Source organism: Schistocerca americana, chromosome 7 (genome assembly GCF_021461395.2).
Source record: "Schistocerca americana isolate TAMUIC-IGC-003095 chromosome 7, iqSchAmer2.1, whole genome shotgun sequence".
Lineage (NCBI taxonomy): Eukaryota > Metazoa > Arthropoda > Insecta > Orthoptera > Acrididae > Schistocerca > Schistocerca americana.
In genome coordinates, this window is record NC_060125.1 from 558,131,166 (window position 1) to 558,151,470 (window position 20,305).

Here is a 20,305-nt window from a genome sequence, read left to right on the forward strand (position 1 = left end):
TCTGTAAGTAAGCTGTTTAGGTTTTCTTATTGGTAACGCCACGTAGCGCTCTGTATGAAAATCACCGGCTGTGCTGTGTGCAGTCTGTGGCTGGGTGACATTGTTGGAATAGTCGCTATTGTAGTGTTGGGCAGTTGGCTGTTAACAGCGCGTAGCGTTGCGCTGTTGGAGGTGAGCCGCCAGCAGTGGTGGATGTGGGGAAGTGAGATGGATTATTGAGAGCGGATGATCTGGACGTGTGTCCATCAGAAACAGTACATTTGTAAGAATGGATGTCATGAACTGCTATATATATTATGACGTTTGAACGCTATTAAGGTAAATACATTGTTTGTTCTCTATCAAAATCTTTCATTTGATAACTATGCCTATCAGTAGTTAGTGCCTTCAGTAGTTTGAATCTTTTATTTAGCTGGCAGTAGTGGCGATCGCTGTATTGCAGTAGTTCGAGTAACGAAGATTTTTGTGAGGTAAGTGATTTGTGAAAGGTATAGGTTAATGTTAGTCAGGGCCATTCTTTTGTAGGAATTATTGAAAGTCAGATTACGTTGCGCTAAAAAATATTGTGTGTCAGTTTAGTGTTGATGAGATTTAGTGTTGATCAGAATAGGTACAGAGCGAAATGTCTGAGTACGTTCAGTTTTGCTCACCTGTTTGAAAATAAAATAATGTAAGAGATTTATCAGCACAGTAATTCAATAATTTTTCTAAGGGGACGTTTCAATTCTAGAAATAACTACCGTTTTTGTCTATCACGTCAGGTTCTTACACAAAATAAGAATAATATTTTAATAATTTTCACTTATATGCCCATAAATATATTCTAAATCATTTCACACAAGGTGACTTTTTCATCAAGTCACATTTAAAAAATGTAATACATTTAAAAATACTCATCAGAACTCCCCTAATTTGTTTCGCTTTTACCTTATGTCAATAGTATGCCATCGTATTTAAAATTTCTCTTCTTTCACTTCCTTGTAGATGCTTGCATAAGATGATGACTGTGCCTTTTCAACATCCAACAGTAATCGGCCGACACAGCGGCTGTCCAGTGCCGCTGGTATCTCCTCTTAATATGTCGGTGGAAACGGCCACTCTGCTCGTCAATATAATGTCCCAAATTTCCGGAAAGTACGCGATATGTGCGTATAGAAAGTGCACTTTCACACTCATTTAACAACCCATCTTCTTGCAACATTTTTCACCAATGGTCTTGGCCGGCCGGAGTGGCTGAGAGGTTCTAGGCGCTACAGTCTGGAACGGCACGACCGCTAAGGTAGCAGGTTCGAATCCTGCCTCGGGCATGGATGTGTGTGATGTCCTTAGGTTAGTTAGGCTTAAGTAGTTCTAAGTTCTAGGGGACTGATGACCACAGATGTTAAGCCCCATAGTGCTCAGAGCCATTTGAACCATTTTGAATCAATGGTCTTGTAAATACGAGTTTAATATTCCATAGAAAGTTCTCAGTAAGTGATCGGAAGGAAGTCATGCACCGTGTTCTCTTTTCTTCATTGTCGTCTCAGAACCTTCATCCTTCATCAGTTTCTTAATTTGAGGACTAAAAAAGAATTCCAGCTTTCAATTCATCTCATATGACGAAGGGAAATTTCTTGAAAAGGTTCCTGATGCAGGGTTCAGCCTGTGGTAGAGCCTTTACAAATTACATCAACCCCAGTTTTAACTGTAGAGGAGGAAGCAAGACTTTTCTTGCTATACAAGCGGTTCGTGCAGGATACTTTTAGTTACAGGCACTAAATTCCTCCGCTCTGACCAAACTCTCGCACTCCACTGTCTCTACCTTAACCGACTGTCCCATTCGCATAGAAAGCAAGGTATTTTTGTGAACCCAGCTTATTGTCCTAATAGTATTCAGATAATTTTGAACTCGCCGCAGACAAGCCAAGTGTGTAGTGCATACTTGTTAATAGTATCTCCATGTTCTCATACATCGCTTTCATATGAACTGAATGGGGCACAAGAGTGGACCCACACACGTTTCCGTCATGCAGTAACACGCCTTTCAGTCTCCTCATTGACGTGTCTAGAAAAGTCTCCACTGTGTAGGATCATGTTCAATGCCACAGAAGTGCATTAACTCGTTTACGCAACTGCAGTAAGCCAAGGACTCGTTCTATGAGAATAAATGAACTAATTCTTCTTCTCTATGTCTGTAGCATGAATAATGTGCTGCTGGATCCAGAAGATTCTCACTTTTTAATCGGGAGCCAAGTAGTTCCGCAGAAGCCTTAGGCAACCTTAAATGTCGTACGAGAGCATCAACAAGTGTTACGCAATAAAATCGCAATCAGGCTGGTGGACATCACTATCATCTTCGGTAATTGTATCAGCTTCATTTTCTTCATCACCTTCTTCCACGTTCTCTACAACAGCTGGAGGAGGAGGAGCAATCAGATCTTCTCGGTGTGCAAACTGGCCTAATGGCTGAATCGATACTTGGATACACAACTTGTCTCTTGTTTTTCAAACTGCAACCCTGAACATTAACTAAGCGGAAGTAACACTCATTAAGGTGATTTTTTCGCTCCCTCCACACCACTGGAACCACAACCTTTCCATATAACAGCGGCGAACTGTCTCTGGCGCCCATCCCTTGTGCTGGACTCCATGTTTCATTTTTAAAATAAGCATGGTAAGCTTTCTACAAAAAGTCTACTTAGCGAATGTATAGTTCCCAAAAATGAAATATTTAGGTTCTTCACACGCTTGCTTGTTGACATTGTAGTAAAAATCAACACTAGGCAAAATGTTTCATTAATAGTGTCTTAAATGTACAGAGCAATCACAATACAGCACTGGTAATCCCAGCCTGTGAGGTAAGCAACACTTTCAGCGTCACACCATTACAACTAGCATCAACAAGTGTAACAAGCTAAAGGTATACAAGGTCACATTGAGAAATTTCTCTCTAACAATACGCATAACCTAAAGGTAGAGCAGTATACCTCTGGAGTGAAACAGCGGCAAAACTGCACGTGATAGGAAAAACTGAAAACAGATTTGGAATCACATATTAGTTTCCAGTCATCTGATACCATGCAGACCAGTGATACATTTACGGATCAACAGCACAAGCCTTTCTGAGGCACCAGGTATCGACCCACGCTGAAACTCCCATATTGGTAGTTTGTGGTGACGTAATGGATCGCACATACGGCGAATACTGTCCTGTGATACGTTATGCAACGCTTGCTGGACCAGTTGACGTAGTTTTGTAAAAGTTGTTGGACGACTAGGCTCACGAATACCTTTTCCTCCCACCATATACCACACGTGCTCTACTGGAGACAAGTCCGGAGATCATGCTGGCCAGGAAAGTTGCTGCATGTCTTGCAGAGCATACGGGCAGTGTGTGGGCGAGCATTATCCTGTTGGAACGACGCATCAGCTTCTACCTGCAAGAACGACAAAATAACAGCTCTAACATCATTTCGCACGTACCAAGCGCTGGTTAGCGTCCCCTCCAGTAAAGGTGAACGAGAGTTGTAGCTTATAGCTTTCCAGAACGTAACGACAGGGGGGGGGGGGGGGGGAGGCGTGTGTTTTAGTCGAGTGTGCTCTACGAGACGGCGCTCACCATGCCTAGGTCTTACGCACAAACGACCATCACCTGCGAGGAGCCAGAATCTGCTTTCATCGCTGAAGACCACAGCCTTCCAAGTGATCCTCTAATGACACCTGTCGAGCCGTGCACGTCGATGCTGTGGCGTGAGTGGAAGATGGGGTACAGGTGTGTGTGCCCGGTGCCCGTAGTCCCACTCCTAATAACCGGTTCGCAGCACTTCGTGTTCGCACGTCTGGCTCACAAGCCCTCGTATTGTGCTGTGGCGGTTGCACGACCTGCCACTGCTGCCCTCACAATGCGACGGTCCTGGCGGGTGTCTGCGCTGCCTGGAAGTCCACGACCTCGTCTGCTGGTGTGACAATGTTCACATGACCACTGGTATCAGCATTGTTGCACAACTGATGCAGCAAACACCCGACTTTTGTAGCAATTCTGCGGAAGGACCATCCCCCCACTCTGAAGCCCACAATCTGACCTCTTTCAAACTCGCTCAGTTGGCTGTAGAAAGCACGAGTACGTCTTCTTGGCAAGGTCGCCCGCTTGTGGCTGTGAGCATTCCCAATTAAATGGCGCCCTGGCAGCTGTGCCACTGTGCTCGCTGTTGGCGGACGACGTTGAAACCATTATCAATAGATCTGCTGTCCCCCAGATTGTATATGCCGCCATCGGACCAGAATCGCTTTTCAGGTGTACTAATTTTTTTTCGTAATGGTAGTTATGTAATAATAAATTAAATTAGAGACAATTTCCTTTAGTTTATAAGACAAACTTTTTTGGCGCAAGTATAAAGGGTCGCCCCGCATGGATGAAGGGACCTGCCACCTAAGCGTCCCCCCCCCCCCCCCCTTCTATTCTGCCGACAGAGCTCAAATATTCTGAAGCTTCCTGGCAGATTAAAACTGTGTGCCGGGCCGAGACTCGAACTCGGGACCTTTGCCTTTTGCGGGCAAGTGCTCTACCAACTGAGCTACCCAAGCACGACTCACGCCCCGTCCTTACAGCTTTACTTCTGTCAGTACCTCGTCTCCTAGAAGGTTCGCAGGCGAGCTTCTGTAAAGTTTGGAAGGTAGGAGACGAGGTACTGGCAGAAGTAAAGCTGTGAGGACGGGGCGTGAGTCGTGCTTGGGTAGCTCAGTTGGTAGAGCACTTGCCCGCGAAAGGCAAAGATCCCGAGTTCGAGTCCCGGCCTGGCACATAGTTTTAATCTGCCAGGAAATTTCATATCAGCGCACACTCCGCTGCAGAGTGAAAATTCACATTCTCAAATATTCTGTCTGAATCACCAGTACGAGATTATCGTTCTACAGTGTCGTACGCAGTTTTACAGCCATGGCTCTAAGGAAGTGAACTCTTTTATTTTTGAAAATGTATTGCAAGGAAGGAGGTGAGCGAATGAAGGAAAAGGAGGTGAGCGAATGAAGGAAAAAGGATTGGACACATTTCGTAAGTCAAATGTTCAAAAGAACAACAACAGCAAACTCTTGGAGGGACTAAGATAGGTAGTGGTTCACTACGTGTGTCGAAAACGCTGTAATAATGAGAAATTAATCTCCGTAGCTTCGCGTAGGGGAAACGATGTCGCACCTTCCTTTCCACATCTGCGGTTCACTGACCGAACATTGCCATTCAGAGGTCATTGCTCTTTGTGCGCTGCTGAGACAACAGTAGAGTTTCTAGCGAAACAAAAACAGGCGCGCTTGTGTGATCGTAATGTTGTGTATAGCATGCATGAATCATCAATTAATTATATCGCGTCGGTGCCACCAACAGAAGTAGCAGAAGGACAGCGTTCATTCCGAACGTATCGCCAGGTTCAAAAGTGACAAAACGAAATGCAGAGCGATGGGGATGAGAAAAAAAAGCAAGACCGGGCTGCACCACACTGGAGACTGCAGCTCTTTAATACACCGGTAAAACTTATTTCTTGCAAATGTAAAAAGGGATGTAGAGGAGACTCGATGCAGAAAGGATGGATTAAGTGCTCCGTTATTTGCACGAATTGCAGTGGTACCTGTGATAATCCGCGCGGTCAGCTACAAGACAGGGGTGAAGAGCAAGGCACAGACTCTATTCTCGAGCAAATGTATGACAACGAAGCTGTTAATCCTATCGCGGACAACGTGGAAGAAATTTCTATTTATGACGTTTCGCTAGGCACGGAAGACGACCTGAACTCGCAAAACCCGGTCCATCAAGTATAGCAAGGCGAGGGAGAATTCGAAATATTTCGTAATGGATTAAGCCTACTGGGGATACTACAAAAAAGATGGCGCCACTTAAACTCTGCGTCATTGGTGATATGGAAATGAGTTTTTTGACCAAAGCGCACTCGTGTGCTAAAAATATTAATTTAACCATATAAATTACAGGATATTGTCTCTAGTTTAATTTATTATACAGATATTTTCACCGTAAAGTGAGCCGGAAAAGAGATATTGGCAAAGAAATGTTTTTGGGCGCCGTTTTTCCAATATGGCGGCGTGAACGACAAGGATAGCAGGTGACAAAAATTCGAAAAGAGCACGTCGAAACCTATAAAAAAGTATCAATTTTTAAAACTCCCGGAAAACTTTCCAGGTAAAATTGCCAAATGTCTGGGCTACAACACAATTAAAGGATACTGGGATCCTATACTTCTCGTCTGCGATGTTCTCGGAGTCTACAGAGAAGTAGGCACGAAAATTAAAGTTTATCTATGAGTTCGTCGGCCTAATATTTTGAGTTCGCATCTGGATCTTAATGCATATTCTGAAAACAACTGTAGAGTGCACGGCAGATGATATCAGTGTACACCTATTACTGCACAACAATATGGGGTGTGTCCACTCTTGAGTTTTACGACGGCTTGAATTCTGATGCGAACACTTCCAGTGAGGTTTGTGAATGTCTGTGGAGGAATGGCAGCCCATCCTTACTGACGAGCCGAATCCAGAGAAGGTAATAACGTCGGAGGCTCGGGTCTGTAGCGAAGTCGCCGTTGTCACTCATCCCACAGGTGTTCCATTGGGTTCAGGTCGGGACTTTGGATAGGCCTGTCCATTTCAGGAATGTTACTGTCCACAAAAGATTCCCTCAACGTCTCCGAACTGTTCCTCTTCTCTATACAGTACACAATAACGTAGAATACGATGGTATCTTTCTCCGTTAAACGTTTGTTAAGTGCCATAACCAGTCTAACCAGGAGAAACAGCCCCTTACTGTAACATCCCATCCTCTCTACTTTACTGTTGACATTACACATGACGGCAACTCTCGCTCTCCACGCACTCGCCGAGCCCAGATCCTCATGTCGGTAAAGCGTGCTTCACCATTCCAAATCACCCGAGTCCACTCACCCACTGTCCAGAGGCCTCGCCCTGTACGTCACCTCAAGCGTCGCTCGGCACTCTCAACAGAAAAGTATGGCTTATGAGGGAGGGGCTGAGCGACCGTTGTACCGCATTGTTTCTACCTGCCCACGCACAGCCGTTGTCCTAGCCATACCACTGGTAGCACTCTGTGGTTCACGACGATTCCTTTCGCTGATTTCAGGCGATTTTTTAGGACCACGCTGCGCCATGTCGAGGGTCCCTACGTGCCTGTGCACGAGGTCTGCGTGCTTTTGCGGTTGTTCCTTCACGTTCACACTTCACACTCACATCACCAGCAGTGGGCTCGGGCAGCTGCAGAAGGAGTGAAATGTCCCCCGTGAAGCTGTCACTCAGGTGACTTCCAACGACAACCCCCGCGTTCGAAGTCACTGAACTCTCTTGACCAGTACATTCTGCTATTGCTACTTGTTGCTTGACAACACAATACCCCGCACCTTGTTTGACGCTGGCAGGTCCATGTTTGGTGACATCTAGTGGTCAATTCCGCACAACATACACTACTCGCCATTACAATTGCTACACCAAGAAGAAATGCAGATGATAAACGGGTATTCATGGGACAAATACATTATACTGGAACTGCCATGTGATTACATTTTCACGCAATTTGGGTGCATAGATCCTGAGAAATCAGTACCCAGAACAACCACGTCTGGCCGTAATAACGGCCTTGATACGCCTGGGCATTGAGTCTAACAGAGCTTGGATGGCCTGTACAGGTACAGCTGCCCATGCAGCTTCAACACGATACCACAGTTCATCAAGAGTAGTGACTGGCGTATTGTGACGAGCCAGTTGCTCGGCCACCATTGACCAGAGGTTTCCAATTGGTGAGAGATCTGGAGAATGTTGCTGGCCAGGGCAGCAGTCGAACATTTTCCGTATCCAGAAAGGTCCATACAGGACCTGCAACATGTAATCGTGCTTTATCCTGCTGAAATGTAGGGTTTAGCAGGAATCGAATGAAGGGTAGAGCCACGGGTCGTAAAACATCTGAAGTGTAACGTCCACTGTTCAAAGTGCCGTCAGTGCGAACAAGAGGTGACCGAGACGTGTAACCAATGGCACCCCATGCCATCATGCCGGGTGATACGCCAGTATGGCGATGACCATTACACGCTTCCAATGTGCGTTCACCGTGATGTCGCCAAACACGGATGCGACCATCACGATGCTGTAAACAGAACCTGGATTCAACGGAAAAAATGACGTTTTGCCATTCGTGCACCCAGGTTCGTCGTCGAGTACACCATCGCAGGCGCTGTGATGCAGCGTCAAGGGTAACCGCAGCCATGGTCTCCGAGCTGATAGTCCAAGCTGCTGCAAACGTCGTCGAACTGTTCGTGCAGATGGTTGTTGTCTTGCAAACGGCCCCATCTGTTGACTCAGGGATCGAGACGTGGCTGCACGATCCGTTACAGCCGTGCGGATAAGATACCTGTCATCTCGACTGCTAGTGTCATGAGGCCGTTGGGATCCAGCACGGCGTTCCGTATTACCCTCCTGAACCCACCGATTCCATATTCTGCTAACAGTCATTGGGTCTCGACCAACGCGAGCAGCAATGTCGCGATACGATAAACCGCAATTGCAATAGGCTACAATCAGACCTTTATCAAAGTCGGAAACGTGATGGTACGCATTTCTCCTCGTTACACGAGGCATCACAACAACGTTTCGCCAGGCAACGCCGGTCAACTGCAGTTTGTGTATGAGAAATCGTTTGGAATCTTTCATCATGTCAGCACGTTGTAGGTGTCTCCACCGGCGCCAACTTCGTGTGAATGCTCTGAAAAGTTAATCATTTGTATATCACAGCATCTTCTTCCTGTCGGTTAAATTTCGGGTCTGTAATATGTCATCTTCGTGGTGTAGCAATTTTAATGGCCTGTAGTGTACAAGTGTCCAGTTACTTTTGATCATATACTACATTTGTTACGCCTTCTTCCTGTTCTTTTCGCGCCTGGAACATGAGAAGTATGACAGTTTACGTGCCTCTGTGCACGCTGATCTTAGTCTAATCTTTTCTCGGTCGTCTCTTATGCAGTGATGCGTAGTGACTTGTGGTGCTTTCCATTACCAGTTTTTTCCGGAGTGAAACACATTAATGTATAGTTCTTTTAATTGTAGGCAGAAGTAACAATATGAAAAAATGTTTCCCACCTTTTGCTTTCCAATGTTGGGACGAACAGGATAAACAGAACGAAAGTTTCACGATGCAGCGGAGTGTGCACTATTACAAAACTTCTTGGCGAATAAAACTGTGTGCCGCACTGAGACTTGAAATCCGGACCTTTGCCTTTTGCGGGAAAGTGCTCTACCACCTGAACCACGACTCACACGGCTAGTCCTCGCTGCTTCGCAGGAGAACTTCTGTGAAGTTTGGAAGGTAGGAGAGGGAGTGCTGGCAGGAGTAAAGGTGTGAGGATGGGGCGGGAGTCGTGGCTGGATAGCTCAGATGGTAGAGCCCCGGCCCGCGATAGGCGAAGGTCCCGAGTTCTCGGTGCGGCACACACTGTTAATCTGCCAGCGAGTTTGAGGACATACAGGGTTACTCATTCATACTTCTGGAGTTCCATAAGACGTCTAAGCAAAAATAACAACGCGTACAGAAAACTCTTTTCTGAACAGGGCATCTCTACAAGTCTGTGACTCACTTTTGAGGTGCTCAACACGGGCACCGTCTGTGACACGGGAAACGTCAATACGTGCTTTCTACTGATTGCCTCCAACTGTCCGGCTAGGCACGACAGCAGCGCAGCCCGCTTTGAAAATCTGTTCATTCGATTGCCTATCTGCAGGCGCAAACTAATTCGATGCGACATTGAGGAGCGGAGCAGAGGGAACTTGAAGACAGCACACCCTACAGGTGCGAGCTGTAATTATAATGATTCTGCAAACCATTACCAGGCTTTCCTTTACCACTGCGATATTCATACATACCAATAACGTACAGTAAATTTCTACTGGTTCTCTGATAACGTATCACGGAACATGTAGTTCTCAATAGCAGTGAACATGTTATGCAGGTTCTTGAAATTGTTTAAGTAGGCCTTCGTGCAATAGTTGGCATCTGGGGTGAAGTGTCTGCCATTTCAGCTTTTTCAGCATCTCCTTGACACTCACCCGTAGGCCAAACAAACCGTCGAACCCACGTGCTGCGATTCTTTGCAAACATTCCTCATACCCTTATAGTTTTAGTTGATCCAGGTCCCAAACATGTGAGCAACATGTGTTGTAAGCATTCTCCTTTGTAGACCAACTGCATTTTCTCAGTGTCCTACCAATGTACCGAAATCAGCCACCAGCCTTACATACGGATGAGATTATATGACCTCCTCACTTCATATCTTCACAAATTGTTACATCCAGTTATTTATAATTGTTGACCGAATCCCCCTGTGACTCATTAATACTGGAGGGATAGGATACAACTTTTTTTCGTTTTGTGACGTGTAAAATTTTAAATTTTCAACCATTTAAAGCAAATCGTCAATGTTTATATCATTTTGAAATCTTATCAAAATCTGACAGGACATTTGTGCAGCTTCTTTCAGATAATACTACATTATGGATGACTGCGTCATCTGCGAAAAGTCTGAGTTTTCTATGAATATTGTGTGCCAGATTATCAATACAAAAGAATAGGGTGTGCAACTGTTGGAGGATCATGCGTAAGCAATGCCTCGTGATGAATATGAAAGACTGGGATTATGCACGCCTATCTAACGATCCTTCGCAAATTAATAGAGATCTGGACCAGTGTAATCTGCAAGTTCAAATATTAAAGTTACAAAGCACTTTATATGCTGAAGGTCATGATGAATGGCAGTACCTGGCAACATGAATGCAATCAACATCCCGCGATGTTGTATCTCCGTAAGATCTAACCATCAGTAGGATATTCCGTGCCTGTAGTAACTCGCGGGTTCTCTTCGTCATCAGATGCAGAGTGTTATGAAGGCAAGATGTGAGAGAGACTAATTTTTTGTCCAATGTGCTCGTTTGCCATACGTAATTACAGCTGTAGTGTCAGACCAAGCAGCGACATCGACACGGAATTTTAATCAAACATAGTTTGAGTACGGCATTATCTTTCATTTGAGACATCTAATGTGTCTGCAGTTGTGTTGATTCGTGGCTGCGCCTTTCTCCGACAGTAATTATCAGACAGACTGTCTCAGAGAATCGCTAAATTTTTCTCACTGAGACGAATAAAACGGTCTGTCTCGATTGATTGTAGTTCTATTATACAGCATGAAAATTAAAATTACGCTTAAGAAAGTGCACTTTCATCCTATCCTTCTCAAATGTCCCGCTCCAATCTCTTCGGTTAAACCTGCCGTCGAGTTTTACCATGTCCCATTGTTCCAAACATAGTTTGCTAACTCACTCCATTCTGTCTTCCTGTACCACTCCTAGAATCTATGCCCCATTGACAAGTATTCAATAACCATCGCCCCTACGTCCTGTAGGATTCGAGATAACCTCTATCCCTCGGCGCATCATATATCGTCCATATTTAACTGTTAGCCGCCTCTTGTAACGTCATAATATGATTGTCTTGTGACATCTGAATATGTGTGACACACCTGGAGTTCTTGTTTATCGCGAGAAGTCGCCTAATCATTGGCTATTTGAACACACCTCCATGTCGGACTCACAAAGTTTCATTGTCGCTGTTGTTTGAAGCTATGATTCCCGGACCCTACTACTGGTGGGATATGTGGGTGTAGCACCACTAGGGTGAGGGTGGGGGGTGGTTGGCGGATTCGCCGGAGGGCCGTCGTTCTCCCTGCCACGAGGCACACACTATCTGATCAAAAATATCCGGGCGCCCCTATGCAATGCGGAATTTACCTCTATATGTTACCAGAGGTGGGCCCGACATTATTAAGGGACACGGGGTGTATTGTTTTGTCAGCGGAGAAGCAGTGACAGAGAAATGGTTCGGTCGGGAGAGCTCAATGCCTCGGAAAGTGGGCTAGCCATTCCGTGTCACCTGAGCAACAAATCCATCAGGATATTTCACTCTTCTTCAGTCGCCCAAGTAGACTTTTGGTCGTGTGACTGTGAAGTGGAAACGGGAAGGGAAAACCACGACCAGGCAGAGCTCTCGTACTGACTGAGAGGGACCGTCGAGCGTTGTGGAGGGCACATCTACATCTACATCTACATGACTACTCTGCAATTCACATTTAAGTGCTTGGCAGAGGGTTCGTCGAACCACAATCATACTATCTCTCTACCATTCCACTCCCGAACAGGGCGCGGGAAAAACGACCACCTAAACCTTTCTGTTCGAGCTCTGATTTCTCTTATTTTATTTTGATGATCATTCCTACCTATGTAGGTTGGGCTCAACAAAATATTTTCGCATTCGGAAGAGAAAGTTGGTGACCGAAATTTCGTAAATAGATCTCGCCGCGACGAAAGACGTCTTTGCTTTAATGACTTCCATCCCAACTCGTGTATCATATCTGCCTCACTGTCTCCCCTATTACGTGATAATACAAAACGAGCTGCCCTTTTTTGCACCCTTTCGATGTCCCCCGTCAATCCTACCTGGTAAGGATCCCACACCGCGCAGCAATATTCTAACAGAGGACGAACGAGTGTAGTGTAAGCTGTCTCTTTAGTGGACTTGTTGCATCTTCTAAGTGTCCTGCCAATGAAACGCAACCTTTGACTCGCCTTCCCCACAATATTGTCTATGTGGTCTTTCCAACTGAAGTTGTTCGTAATTTTAACACCCAGGTACTTAGTTGAATTGACAGCCTTGAGAACTGTACTATTTATCGAGTAATCGAATTCCAACGGATTTCTTTTGGAACTCATGTGGATCACCTCACACTTTTCGTTATTTAGCGTCAACTGCCACCTGCCACACCATGCAGCAATCTTTTCTAAACCGCTTTGCAACTGATACTGGTCTTCGGATGATCTTACTAGACGGTAAATTACAGCATCATCTGCGAACAACCTAAGAGAACTGCTCAGATTGTCACCCAGGTCATTTATATAGATCAGGAACAGCAGAGGTCCCAGGACGCTTCCCTGGGGAACACCTGATATCACTTCAGTTTTACTCGATGATTTGCCGTCTATTACTACGAACTGCGACTGTGATTGTAGTTGTAAGATGTTGCGTAAAGTCAGGTGAAGGAGCCACTCGTGAGTTCCAGTGTGTTTCCAGCAGTCCAGCTAATACAGTGACTGTGAGCAGGGCTTGAAAAGGTGGGATACGGTGGTGAGCAGCTCTTCATAAGCCACGAGTTTCTGTAGGCAATTCTAGGCGACGCTTGTGGTGGTAAAAAGGGCGACGACATTGGACAGTGTGTGACTGGAAACGAGTCATCTGGACTGATGAATAACGATGTATTCCGTTGCAGTCCAGTGGAAGAGTCTGAGTTTGGTGAACCTATCTGTGAACCGAGTGAGGTGGCGCAGTGGCCGGCACATTGGATTCCCATCGAGAGGACGATGGTTCAAACCCCCATCCGGCTATCCTGTTTACAGCTATTTCCATAAATAGCGCCAGGCGGATGCCGGGATGGTTCACTTGAAAGGGCACGGCCGATTTCCTTTCCCATCCTTGAAACAATCCGAGCTTGTGCTTGTGACATCGATGTCGACGGGACATTAACATTCTTGAAATAGAGCGATCTGGCCGGAGTCCCGACAATCCAATTAAACGCCTGTGGGATAAGGAACGCCGACTTCCCTGCAGACACCAGTGTCTGCTCTGATTTCGGCTGTTGAGGAAGAATGGCCTGTCATTCCTCCAAAGACATTCAGACACCTCACTCAAAGTGTCTCCAGTAGTTTTCGAATAAAAACAATCTTGTTTGCAAAGTTATTTAATATCAGAAACATGTTGAACCCTCTGGAACATCATCAGATGCAGTATAAGTAGCTTGATAAGGAACCCATCTGTCACAAAGCCATATAAAATGGATAACGGACGCAAAAGTAACAGGATATGTAACCCATCCGTTATAAAAAGATATGGGTTAAATATCCAGTTGCTTCTGCGTACACTTTATGGTGGATTGGTTACATATCGAGCTACTTTAACTCAATCTGATGACGCCCTAAAAGGGTGAAACGCGTCATTGGTATTAAATAAATTTGCAACTAGGACCGGTTTTATTCTGAAGTAGTTCAAAACTGGTTGCTGTACCAACGTGCCACAATGGAATGGAAAATTTTTTTAAATGTCCCTAGCAGGGTTCAAACCTTTTCAAAGGTGAAGATTTGGCGCACGCCATATTGATGTGCACTAACAAGTGTACGGATACTTTTTATCAGATAGTGTATTCTTCGACCAAATCCGTTCCCCGGCTTATCTTGAAGCGTATCTTGTTAACATCCTACACCACGCTGGCAGGAACTAATTGACTGATTTTCAGTATCCAGTGACATACCGACGAGATGATTTCTTTCTATCATTCACACTCGCTGGTTTCGCCAACTGTCACTGACTAAGCTAACCTAGTTCTCGCAATATGTTACACCTACACCTGTACTGTGAAATCCACCCAGCGGTGTGTGAAGGAGGGTATTTTCTAATACCACTACCTTTTCCTACTTTATCTGTTTCATTCGCGAATGGCACGTGAGAAGAATGATCGTCGCTAAACCTGAGTATTGACTCTAATTTCTCTGATTTTCTTGTCGTCGTCATTTCGTAAGACGCATGTGGAAGGAAGTTATATGTCCCCAGCTCTTCCTGGAACACACGCTCTCCGAATTTCAACGATATACCTCTCCATCAACCGAGCGAGGTGGCGCAGTGGTTACCACACTGGCCTCGCGTCCGGGAGCACGACGGTTCAAACCCACGTCCGGCCACTCAGATTTGGATTTGCCATGATTTCCCTAAATCACTCCAGGCAGATGCCGAGATGGTTCCTTTGAAAGGGCACGGTCGATTTCCTTTCCCATACTTGAAACAATCCGACTTTGTGCTCTGTCTCTAAATGACCTCGATGCTGACGGGACGTTAAACCCTAATATTCCTTCCTTCCTCCTCTCCACGATGCGCAATGCATCTTCTACAGCGTCTGCAACTGGAGTTTGTTAGTAGACGTATTACTGTCACCGCAACTAAGGCTTCGCTTTTTCGATGAAGGAATAACCATTTCGTGATAACAAGGAAGTGCGAAAGCTCTACGTATTATGAGGCAATCGTAGAATGTAATACTAGCAATTCTAATCTTTAGGGATACAGTCGTCCGAAGACAGAATGTTAGCATTTCTATTTTATGGCATATGGTCTCTCGCTTAGAGCTAGTCATTGGGTACCGAACACTATGCTCCCACTGGCTGTCCCAACATCATGTGATGACACATTTTCAACATTTCCTCTCTGCCACGCCGTACTTCAGCTCTTGCCATTCGTAAACTTTTGCAGCAAATCACTCGCCCATTCAGTAATGGGCGAGCAATCGATGAGCAGCCACACCAGTCCAGAACCACCACCATCGTCATCATTCTTTAACCATCTCCAGTTGCCAGGGTGTGTTATAAGAGCTCTGTCCATCTTCGTCCGTCCCTTTCTCTCAGCGTAGTGCCACTCCAATCCTCTTCCTTTCAGATCCTGTTTCACTGGACTGCTCTCCCATTTCCTGGGCCACCCTATAGGTCTCTTGCCTTCAAGTTCCTTCTCAACCCATTTTCTCGCTGTGTTTGTTTAATTCATCCCCTTTACATGTCGAAACCACATAAAATTCTACGTTCTTACACTTTGGTATAATAATTACTTCGCTTGTAATTCTTGACAGATTTTCTCATTCAGATTCTTATCTTTTCTTGTTTTCTGGAGCACTAATCTCAGGAAGTTCATTTCTGCAAATTGGAGTCTATTACTGTCACTGCTGTCGATACTACAGATCTCAAAGGCATGGTAAAAATATGCCAGGCAAAGTGTTTCCTTGGCTCTTCGGGACTTTGGTTGTACTATAGAAGACTCCCAACTTAATGTTAAAATCGAGCTTTTTTAATACCGTTAGTGATTTCAGCCCCCCCCCCCCTGAACCATCGACCTTGCCGTTGGTGGGGAGGCTTGCGTGTCTCAGCGATACAGATAGCCGTAGCGTAGGTGCAACCACAACGGCGGGGTATCTGTTGAGAGGCCAGACAAACGTATGGTTCCTGAAGAGGGGCTGCAGCCTTCTCAGTAGTTGCAGGGGCAACAGTCTGGGTGATTGATTGATCTGGCCTTTTAACACTAACCAAAACGACCTTGCTGTGCTGGTACTGCGAACGGCTGAAGGCAAGGGGAAACTACAGCCATAATTTTCCGCGAGGGCATGCAGCTTTACTGTATGGATAAATGATGATCGTGTCCTCTTGGGTAAAATATTCCGGAGGTAAAATAGTCCCCCGTTCGGATCTCCGGGCGTGGACTACTCAGGAGGACGTCGTTGTCAGGAGAAAGAAAACTGGCGTTCTACGAATCGGAGCGTGAAATGTCAGATCCCTTAATCGGGCAGGTAGATTAGAAAATTTAAAAAGGGAAGTTAGATATAGTGGGAATTAGCGAAGTTCGGTGGCAGGAGTAACAAGAATTTTGGTCAGGTGAATACAGGGTTATAAATACAAAATCAAATAGGGGTACTGCAGGAGTGGGTTTAATATCGAATAAAAAAATAGGAGTTAGGGTAAGCTACTACAAACAACATAGTGAACGCATTATTGTGGCCAAGATAGACACGAAGCCCACGCCTACGACAGCAGTACAAGTCTATATGTCAACTAGTTCTGTAGATGACGAAGAAATTGAAGAAATGTATGATGAAATAAAAGAATTTATTCAGATAGTGAAAGGAGACGAAAATTTAATAGTCATGGGTGACTGGAATTCGATAGTAAGAAAAGGAAGAGAAGGAAACGTAGTAGGTGAATATGGATGGGGGGAAGAAATGAAAGAGGAAGCCGTCTGGTAGAATTTTGCACAGAGCACAACTTAATCATAGCTAACACTTGGTTCAAGAATCATAAAAGAAGGTTGTATACGTGGAAGAAGCCGGGAGATACTGACAGGTTTCAGATAGATTATACACTCCTGGAAATGGAAAAAAGAACACATTGACACCGGTGTGTCAGACCCACCATACTTGCTCCGGACACTGCGAGAGGGCTGTACAAGCAATGATCACACGCACGGCACAGCGGACACACCAGGAACCGTGGTGTTGGCCGTCGAATGGCGCTAGCTGCGCAGCATTTGTGCACCGCCGCCGTCAGTGTCAGCCAGTTTGCCGTGGCATACGGAGCTCCATCGCAGTCTTTAACACTGGTAGCATGCCGCGACAGCGTGGAAGTGAACCGTATGTGTAGTTGACGGACTTTGAGCGACGGCGTATAGTGGGCATGCGGGAGGCCGGGTGGACGTACCGCCGAATTGCTCAACACGTGGGGCGTGAGGTCTCCACAGTACATCGATGTTGTCGCCAGTGGTCGGCGGAAGGTGCACGTGCCCGTCGACCTGGGACCGGACCGCAGCGACGCACGGATGCACGCCAAGACCGTAGGATCCTACGCAGTGCCGTAGGGGACCGCACCGCCACTTCCCAGCAAATTAGGGACACTGTTGCTCCTGGGGTATCGGCGAGGACCATTCGCAACCGTCTCCATGAAGCTGGGCTACGGTCCCGCACACCGTTAGGCCGTCTTCCGCTCACGCCCCAACATCGTGCAGCCCGCCTCCAGTGGTGTCGCGACAGGCGTGAATGGAGGGACGAATGGAGACGTGTCGTCTTCAGCGATGAGAGTCGCTTCTGCCTTGGTGCCAATGACGGTCGTATGCGTGTTTGGCGCCGTGCAGGTGAGCGCCACAATCAGGACTGTATACGACCGAGGCACACAGGGCCAACACCCGGCATCATGGTGTGGGGAGCGATCTCCTACACTGGCCGTACACCACTAGTGATCGTCGAGGGGACACTGAATAGTGCACGGTACATCCAAACAGTCATCGAACCCATCGTTCTACCATTCCTAGAACGGCAAGGGAACTTGCTGTTCCAACAGGACAATGCACGTCCGCATGTATCCCGTGCCACCCAACGTGCTCTAGAAGGTGTAAGTCAACTACCCTGGCCAGCAAGATCTCCGGATCTGTCCCCCATTGAGCATGTTTGGGACTGGATGAAGCGTCGTCTCACGCGGTCTGCACGTCCAGCACGAACGCTGGTCCAACTGAGGCGCCAGGTGGAAATGGCATGGCAAGCCGTTCCACAGGACTACATCCAGCATCTCTACGATCGTCTCCATGGGAGAATAGCAGCCTGCATTGCTGCGAAAGGTGGATATACACTGTACTAGTGCCGACAATGTGCATGCTCTGTTGCCTGTGTCTATGTGCCTGTGGTTCTGTCAGTGTGATCATGTGATGTATCTGACCCCAGGAATGTGTCAATAAAGTTTCCCCTTCCTGGGACAATGAATTCACGGTGTTCTTATTTCAATTTCCAGGAGTGTATAATGGTAAGATAGAGATTTAGGAACCAGGTTTTAAATTATAAGATATTTCCAGGAGCAGATGTGGACTCTGACCACAATCTATTGGTTATGAATTGTAGATTAAAACTGAAGAAACTGCAAAAATGTGGAAATCTAAGGAGATGGGATCTGGATAAACTGACTAAACCAGAGGTTGTACAGAGTTTCAGGAAGAGCATAAGGGAACAATTGATAAGAATGGGGGAAAGAAATACAGTAGAAGAAGAATGGGTAGCTTTGTGGGATGAAGTAGTGAAGGCATGAGAGGATCAAGTAGGTAAAAAGACGAGGGCTAGTAGAAATCCTTGGGTGACAGAAGAAATATTGAATTTAATTATTTAATTGATGAAAGGAGAAAATATAAAATGCCATAAATGAAACAGGCAAAAAGGAATACAAACGTCTCAAAGATGAGATCGACAGGAAGTACAAAATGGCTAAGCAGGCATGGCTAGAGGACAAATGTAAGGATGTAGAGGCTTATCTCACTAGGGGTAAGATAGATACTGCCTACAGGAAAATTAAAGAGACCTTTGGAGAAAAGAGAACCACTTGTATGAATACCAAGAGCTCAGATGGAAACCCAGTTCTAAGCAAAGAAGGGAAAGCAGAAAGGTGGAAGGAGTATATAGAGGGTCTATACAAGGGCGATGTACTTGAGGACAATATTATGGAAATGGAAAAGGATGTAGATGAAGATGAAATTTGAGATACGATACTGCGTGAAGAGTTTGACAGAGCACTGAAAGACCTGAGTCGAAACAAGGCCCCCGGAGTAGACAATATTCCATTGGAACTACTGATGGCCGTGGGAGAGCCAGTCCTGACAAAACTCTACCATCTGGTGAGCAAGATGTATGAAACAGGCGAAATACCCTCAGACTTCAAGAAGAATATAATAATTCCAATCCCAAAGAAAGCAGGTGTTGACAGATGTGAAAATTACCGAACTATCAGCTTAATAAGTCACAGCTGTAAAATACTAACGCGAATTCTGTACAGACGAATGGAAAAACTGGTAGAAGCCGACCTCTGGGAAGATCAGTATGGATTCCGTAGAAATATGGGAACACGTGAGGCAATACTGACCCTACGACTTATCTTAGAAGCTAGATTAAGAAAAGGCAAACCTACGTTTCTAGCATTTGTAGACTTGGAGAAAGCTTTTGACAATGTTGACTGAAATACTCTCTTTCAAATTCTGAAGGTGGTAGGGGTAAACTGCAGGGAGCGAAAGGCTATTTACAATTTGTGCAGAAACCAGATGGCAGTTATAAGAGTCGAGGGGCATGAAAAGGAAGCAGTGGTTGGGAAGGGAGTGAGACAGGGCTGTAGCCTCTCCCCGATGTTATTCAATCTGTATATTGAGCAAGCAGTAAAGGAAACAAAAGAAAAATTCGGAGTAGGTATTAAAATCCATGGAGAAGAAATAAAAACTTTAAGGTTAGCCGATGACATTGTAATTCTGTCAGAGACAGCAAAGGACTTGGAAGAGCAGTTGAACGGAATGGACAGTGTCTTGAAGGGAGGGTATAAGATGAACATCAACAAATGCAAAACGAGGATAATGGAATGTAGTCGAATTAAGTCTGGTGATGCTGAGGGAATTAGATTAGGAAATGAGACACTTAAAGTAGTAAAGGAGTTTTACTATTTGGGCAGCAAAATAACTGATGATGGTTGAAGTAGAGAGGATATAAAATGTAGACTGGCAATGGCAACTAAAGCGTTCCTGAAGAAGAGAAATTTGTTAACATCGAGTATAGATTGAAATGTCAGGAAGTCGTTTCTGAAAGTATTTGTATGGAGTGTAGCCATGTATGTAAGTGAAACATGGACG

The 20,305-nt window shown here is 45.5% G+C and overlaps 1 protein-coding gene and 1 non-coding gene across 2 annotated transcripts in view; both read right to left on the reverse strand.

Moving 5' to 3' along the window:
* The window catches only part of LOC124623087, a 398,296-nt gene that overhangs the window by 92,846 nt on the left and 285,145 nt on the right, over window positions 1–20,305 (reverse strand). The gene's annotated exons all lie outside the window — the stretch shown is intronic.
* On the reverse strand, window positions 4,490–4,564 carry Trnal-caa. The gene has a single exon. It is a non-coding gene; the product is annotated as a tRNA-Leu (tRNA).